Raw genomic sequence first — 7,083 nt, forward strand, 5'->3', positions numbered from 1 at the left:
TAAATGGAATGCAGCCATCATAAATGTTATGAGGTACACATTTGCTTTTCCTGTTGTGATTTGTCAAAATGAATGCTGTGAAAAAACGCTGTTTGTTAAATTACAACAGACCAATTGACACAGTGAATCAGGGGATTTTGTAGTCCTTGATGCATTAGACAGCAAGGCTTTAATCCTTAATGTTGTGATTAATGTGGATTAACTTCTCCATTAATTAATTGTTTGGTTTATGAAATTTCAGAAAAAAGAAAGAAATTCCTCCACTTCGAGCTGACTATTTTAATTACTTGTTTTGTTAATGACTTGTTTTGTAGTTATTTATCATTTTAAGATAAAAAAACTGAGCAAATCCCGCCTCCTTTTCTCTGCAGTAAGAAAAAACTGTTTGAGGTATTTATTTGTGTAAACTTCATATCTTATTTTCAAACAACAGTATCACAAAGAAAGCATTTACTTTCAATTCATTTTTTGATAGGGAATCTGTATCAATCCAGTTTTGTTTGTAAGAGCAAAATTCAATGCTAACATGATGAAAAAGGTTGGATCATGTTAGTTATAAAGCATTCGAGGCATTTTTAGACGGTTGTAATAAAGTGTGGCAGGAGGGCAAATTGCCCAGAATTTGAAAGCCAGTAAGCCTATTAATTATAGGTGGATTGCTTCTCCTGAAATCGTATCTTTTTGAAGTAATGGAACATATGACGAAAGGACTTACAGAGGGTGAAAATAAATCATTGCTTTTAGGGGGATCATGAAATGGAGGGTCACCAAGGAAATGGAGATAAATAGCAGATAAATTGAAAAATGGTTGCAGCTGCGTTCTTGATATGGATGAGTATTAGGATACACTACTGTATAAAGGTAAGTAATTTATTTAAAAAGAAGATTCATGATATCGGATATTGTATCTAAGACAGGTGAATTTTATTCTGGTATGTATGAGGAATGTTGTCATCTAACTAAAAAATTCCTTATTGACCAATAAGGAATCAAATCAGTTCAAACTACATTGCTGCCAGTTTTATCGAAACTATTACACCTGGCTTTTGAACCGTAGATAAACTAAAACGTTCACGCTTTTATACACTGCTGAAAATCTCCAACAAGTGCCCTATTTACTCCTGTTTGAGTAACTTTCACTGAAATACAACGCCCAGCTGTTTTAGTAATTATTGATCTTTCATTGCCCTTACGGCTAAGTGCCACAGACTGGAGAGGTACAAAAAGTACTGAGAAAACCATGTTGAGTTGACAATAAAATAATACACCATTTGGCAGCTGGCTGAAGTGATGCATTGATTCAGTTGTTTCCTTATTACGATAGAGCAAAATTAACCAAACAGAAAGTGGAAGTAGATGTAGATGAAGAGAAGGAGGACAAGTGAACAAGAAGTCCCTCAACCAGTCCGGTCTTTATCCGAATGGCACAGTTTCTAAAAAGGCCACAACTCAACAAGAACCATAATTTAGTAAACCTGTGATTGATGCATTGCAACTTTTGCTTCCACAGCCTTAAACGCTCACTGAGCTGCACTGGTATTACAAGGACAGTCCAGTGATTTGATTTTACGCACATGCACACATCAGTCAGCAGTCAGTCATGAGAATGATTTACTAGAGGACCAAAGCAAATCAGGGTCATGTTCATGGAAAAATGGCACACCAGTTCACTCCCAGGAAAGCAGATGCACAAAGCCCCACTTAAGGCCATGTTTCCTCTACTGTTCTAAGAGCAGGAGCTTTACTGTAAAATTCAGAGCAAGCTGTTCATAAAACTACTTTACATTATTTCTAACAAAAAGATTGTTTGGGCTTAACCTTTGGCATAGTGTAGGCTAAAGATGTACATTGTTGTGTGCCATTTGTTGAGACACCAATATGAGTTAAAAACAGTAGATACTGTAACTATGCTAGTGGAGTACTTCAGGAAAGTCGACGGGGGGGGGGGGGGCTAGTGGAGTACTTCGTGACCACAGAGCGTGAACGTTGTGATCAGCTGTTTTAGCGCAGTTCTCCAGTGAAGGGGGGGAGTCTCCCTCCGCAGCCGGTTGGCGTAGTTTTGGCACAATTCCGTTGTACAGACCGACGTTAACAGCAGCCCTGTCTGTGCACACGGAGACCGACTCTGTCGTCCGGTGATCCAACCGCCTTCTGGAAAAGCTTCACAAGTATGTCGGTACGCAAATGCGCTTTGTGACACGAGTGAAGGTACGCATTTCAGATTGTTGGCGCGCATGCGTACCTGCGTACCAGTTATGTGCACCCCTGTCTATAAACATGACTGCATAACAGTGACATACCAACCACCAAGTTATTTTTCTGTAACTTTATTTAATCAGTTACTCTCGTTGAGGAATAAGAAACATGTAAAGATGGACTGATGAGTATTTGCAATAAGAGAACTATGATGCAGTTTGTTGGTACACTAGGAGTCTCTTTGTCTGTCTCTGTCCATCAGTCTGACATGTTATGTTCCAGTTCGTCCCACACTGCAGATGGCACTTAGGTGGGACTTCCGCTTGCAGGCTGGCAGGCCTATAGTGCTACTGAGGGTTGGGGGTGTTTATTATCTTGTGTTGCTTGTGCTTGTGTCTGTATTTTCCAAGCATGTCTTTGTGCATTGTCAAATTACTAAATCAGTTTCACAAATGTGTTTGTGTCTTATTCGTCTCTATTTTGTATGTATTTCTTTCTTAAGTTGCTTCCAAAATGGTGGGACTAAAGATGCATTTGGGCGTTGGTCTGTTAAACTGTTGCAACATTAAGTAATTGGCACCAGTTGTTGTTTTCAAAATAGAGGAAACTTGATCCCTGGTCATCTGGATTCCACTCAAATCAATGAATTTCTGACTCCCTCTTCCTTATTTTTATGATTCTTTCTACATATTCCAGCCATGTAGCAGGAATGTTGGCCCAAAAGCACAGTTAGATGGACTTGATCAAGGCTTTAGGCATTTCCAAACACCAGCTAAGCTAGGCCCATGATTTTATTACATCCAGGCTACAGCAGGCTGGGCTTCTTTTGTTAAACAAACACAGGTACATTGCCTGGGAAGGCATTGTTCTACTTTTTATAATATCATAATGCATGTATGAGGAGGTGATGTAGAAGTGCTAAAGACAGAGATTGTGTTCAGTGTATAGACCGAGGGAAGAAGGTACTAGCCAGTCTGTCTGCGGGGCCTTCAGTTTTTAGTATATCCAACTCGCACAAAAGAAGGGCTAACACAATGACAACAGAGCCTGAAGAGAGGGCCTCAAATTGGCTGTGGATGAAAATAAATCATTCCAGCACAACACATTTGTCTGGTATTGTAAAATGTATGTACATTCAAGATGACAGGCAACAGTAACCCTTGTTATGAAGGTTACTCGGCCATTCATGTTGGCTTTTCATCCTCCACAAATTGTTTGCAAGATGCTTTCATGCAGATTGTTAGATATCTTATGCCAGCATTATAGCATGGCCCGTCGGTTGTTCTGATTGTTCCTGGTTGGATGGTCGGTCCACCGCTTTGGTCCAGACTGGATTGCCAGGAAATGTTGTACTGATTCGTGGATTCCTTTCAATGAATCCAAATGAATTCAAGCGATCCTTGGACTTACCTCTAGCGATTACAACAAGTTCTGATTGGTGGAGAGAAATGTCTCAACAACTATTGGGTGGATTAATGATGACCTCAGACTTTTCATTTAAAAAGTATTAATTGGCCCACATTTTGATTTATGGTGAATCACTGTAAAATTCCCATCAGCTCTACAGTGCTAATTAATGTATGCTAGCATGCTAATATGCTAGAATTGTCTTGCAGGTTAGCAGCACACATTTTAAAGCACTACTGTGACCATGGCTGTAGACATTTAGTTGTGTAATCTTCTCAGATTTTATATAGAAGGTTTAAATTGGTTATTTTGGCAAGTGGCATTTAAAAAGCAGTTATTTCAATTACTTTGACTAAAGCGCTAATAATATATTGGCTATAACAGCTCACTGGCCACTTGCTGTGTTTCATTGGATGTCTTAATGCAGGCTTTTAAAGGTCCTGTAAAAAAAACAATATACTGGACTTTCATATAACTAACTTTAACATAATTTAAATGAAGAAAATCTACATTGGCAACATGTTATACCTTAATCTTACAATGGCTGTTTTACAAGTTCAGTTTGGATAAAAAAAAATCTACAGTCAGAAATAGCAATAGTGCCAACGAAAAGCTTGACAGCCATCTATAATTGGTGTCAGATGGGTCAAGACACGGTTTTGAAAGAGAACAGTGTCTCTAAAAGACAGATGGTTATCAGCCAGATGTCAGGGAGGGGTTGATGGTATGAGTCAAGCTCTAGAGCAGATCAGAAGTAATAGTTTGGGAGGGGGAGAAGGGGCAGGGTTTAGGAGGGGAGAAGTTAAGTCTGCTTTTGGGAATATTTTTAAGACTTCATGTAGGATGGGTTGAGGAACATTAAGCTCATGTGAAAGGGGTCAGAGGAGGAGAGGATGACCAGGATGGCCCGGAGGATATGCATCGGCTCACATTACTGTTTGTGGGCAGTGAACAGAGGGAGGAGCAGTGCTGAGACGAGAGGATAGACACCATCTTCTGCGTGTCAGATGCAGGAGACTGGAAGTAGTAAATAAGAGACCAGATGAGATGCTAAAACTTTTCCAAGAAAGCCAGACTTAGGGGAATTTCCTCCCAGCTGCCCGAAGGCTTGTCCATTTGATTCGACCAGGTGGTTTACAGCCATGAGCAGGTGTGAGCAGATATACAAGCTTAGAGAAAAAGAAAAGGCCCAGGGGATATGAGGGCAAGTATAAATGTTGAAGTCAGCTGTAGGGAGTAAAGAGAGGGGAGCTGAGGACATTTGGAAGCAAATAAGTTATACTTTGTGTTGTTTGGGAAAACTAGTTTAGACAACAACACGGGAAGCTCCAGTAGAGGCCCGTAGCATGGCCGTCTTCTGTTCTCTTGTTCTTTTAGAAAAATGTCTCAATGATTCAGGAGACCTAGAAATAGACACAGCCGTGGAACATGCCAGGGAGTATAGATATTTATTGTTTCAGGACTGTCATCATAGGGCCATGAATTTCAATTTGTGCCTGTGGTTGTTTGTGATCTACTTACATTTTTAGAAATGCCCTCTATCCCTTTTCCTCATTCGATATTGGATGTCTCAATTAAGATGACAAATCTTGAGTTTGGCAGGGACCCAGCTAAAATCTTTTGATGCTCTTTTTATGTTTACAAAATCTAATAGTGAAGACAAAAGTCATTCTGTTCAGGGTTCTTAAGCATTACAGCAACCTCGATATAGCTGCAAGTGAACTCGGAAGATCCAAAATGGACAAATCTATATTTTCAGATCTTCTTGTGATTTGTAAAATGAACAGGTCACAATTGTGGCACCTAGATTTCATATCAGGGCACATTTGATCAAACTTATGGCAAAAAGACACAATATATTTTACTTTATCATATTTCCTATCACAAAAGGTTACAGATTTAATAATTTCTGCACCAGAAAATCTATGCAAAGTGGTAGAGGGAAACGTATTGTCAGTCTTATTCCTTTACCTCCTTTTTAATGTTTCTGTTCCACTGGTTAGTTTTTGCAATTTAGACTGTACTCGTGCTTTTCTTCCATTAACCATACATGCAAATCTCCCCAGTGAAACTGCAAGTTGTCAATTTCTCTGTGAATCTGTATCAAGTATGCAAACCTAATTCGCATTTATGCACTTAACCATGTGCGTCACAGTTTAACGGGAATCCAGTCGTTCACAATGAAATACCTTACTTTACTTTTCTCAACTTAACAGCTGGAGTTCAGCTGGTTTTCAGTGTATGATATTTATAATATTTATAAGAATATGTCGCACTAAGTATAGCTCTTATGCTGTGTTTACTCGCCATTCTTATATCTGTTTAAATGTTAGCCCAGTCGTATAACTCAGTTGTACTTCTGCATACTTAGTGTTGCTGTTGTTGGGCATTCCTAGCAGATTCACTTCGAGTAACCAGTCAATAAGGGACTCATGTGAAATTTTCGTATGTGAATTTCCTATCATTACTTCAACATCAGCTGCTTAGCAGCACTTTGTGACAACAATCCTGAGAAAACCCAAGGCCCCACCCGTTTCTTTGTTCCTAAAACTTTCCCTTTCTGATCCTTCCAAATAAATGAATGGATGACATTAATTCCTATTTTGATTTTTTGTGGCAGCCGTTCTACCATTCTGTAGTTTTCTATTTTTTATTTTATTGTTGGCAACATCTCTACAACCACATGACAGTCACAAGGGTTGATTTCAGCTGCCCTCTCAATAGTGGATTTTATTTATGTTCTCTCAAATCTCTCATCAAATTCCCCCTGTTGCTTAAATCATTCCCTCAATGAATATGTCCTCATGACCTGAAGATTTGTACACACAGTGATGTAAAGTAAATTAGGCAGAAATTATATAAGAAAAATAAGAATTTCAACACCAACAGCCTCAAAGTACGTCTGTTTGTATGTATGAAATTATGTTTAAAAATGTAACTCTGTGTGTAACAGAGAGGTACTAATCATGCTTTTAAGTTTTTTAAGTTAGTGGTTAAGGGTTGCCTAAACTTCTCTGCATAAATACTGCATTCAATAAAATAAAAAATATATTGTAATTTTGGATATTTACTTTTTAAAGACTAAGGATTGCAAAACAAAACTTTAGTTTTGGGACTGACATGTGGGGTCAGCTGGGGTTTATACACTAATTAGAGAGGAATCTGCCCGCTGTCACCTCATCACACATAGGCAAAGTTCATTCAGGAGTTTAATTGCATACTTCATGTCTGAGTTACTCTTGCCCGAGCGGCTTCATTGTATGGCGAGGACATTGGAACACTTTTTACGTCATGATTTTGTACGCAGTGTTTGGAAGCCAGGACTCCGGACAGTACGTCCTCTTCAGGTCGCGCAACATTGGATGCAGTTTAATTGTGAAGATCAGTTCCATGTTTCATCATCTGCTAAATGCTTATCCAAAACACATTTAAAGCACTTTTGACACAACCACCATCCAAAAACACATTCACTGCACCATG

The sequence above is a fragment of the Trematomus bernacchii genome, unplaced genomic scaffold, assembly GCF_902827165.1.
Source record: "Trematomus bernacchii unplaced genomic scaffold, fTreBer1.1, whole genome shotgun sequence".
In the NCBI taxonomy this organism is placed as follows: Eukaryota; Metazoa; Chordata; class Actinopteri; order Perciformes; family Nototheniidae; genus Trematomus; species Trematomus bernacchii.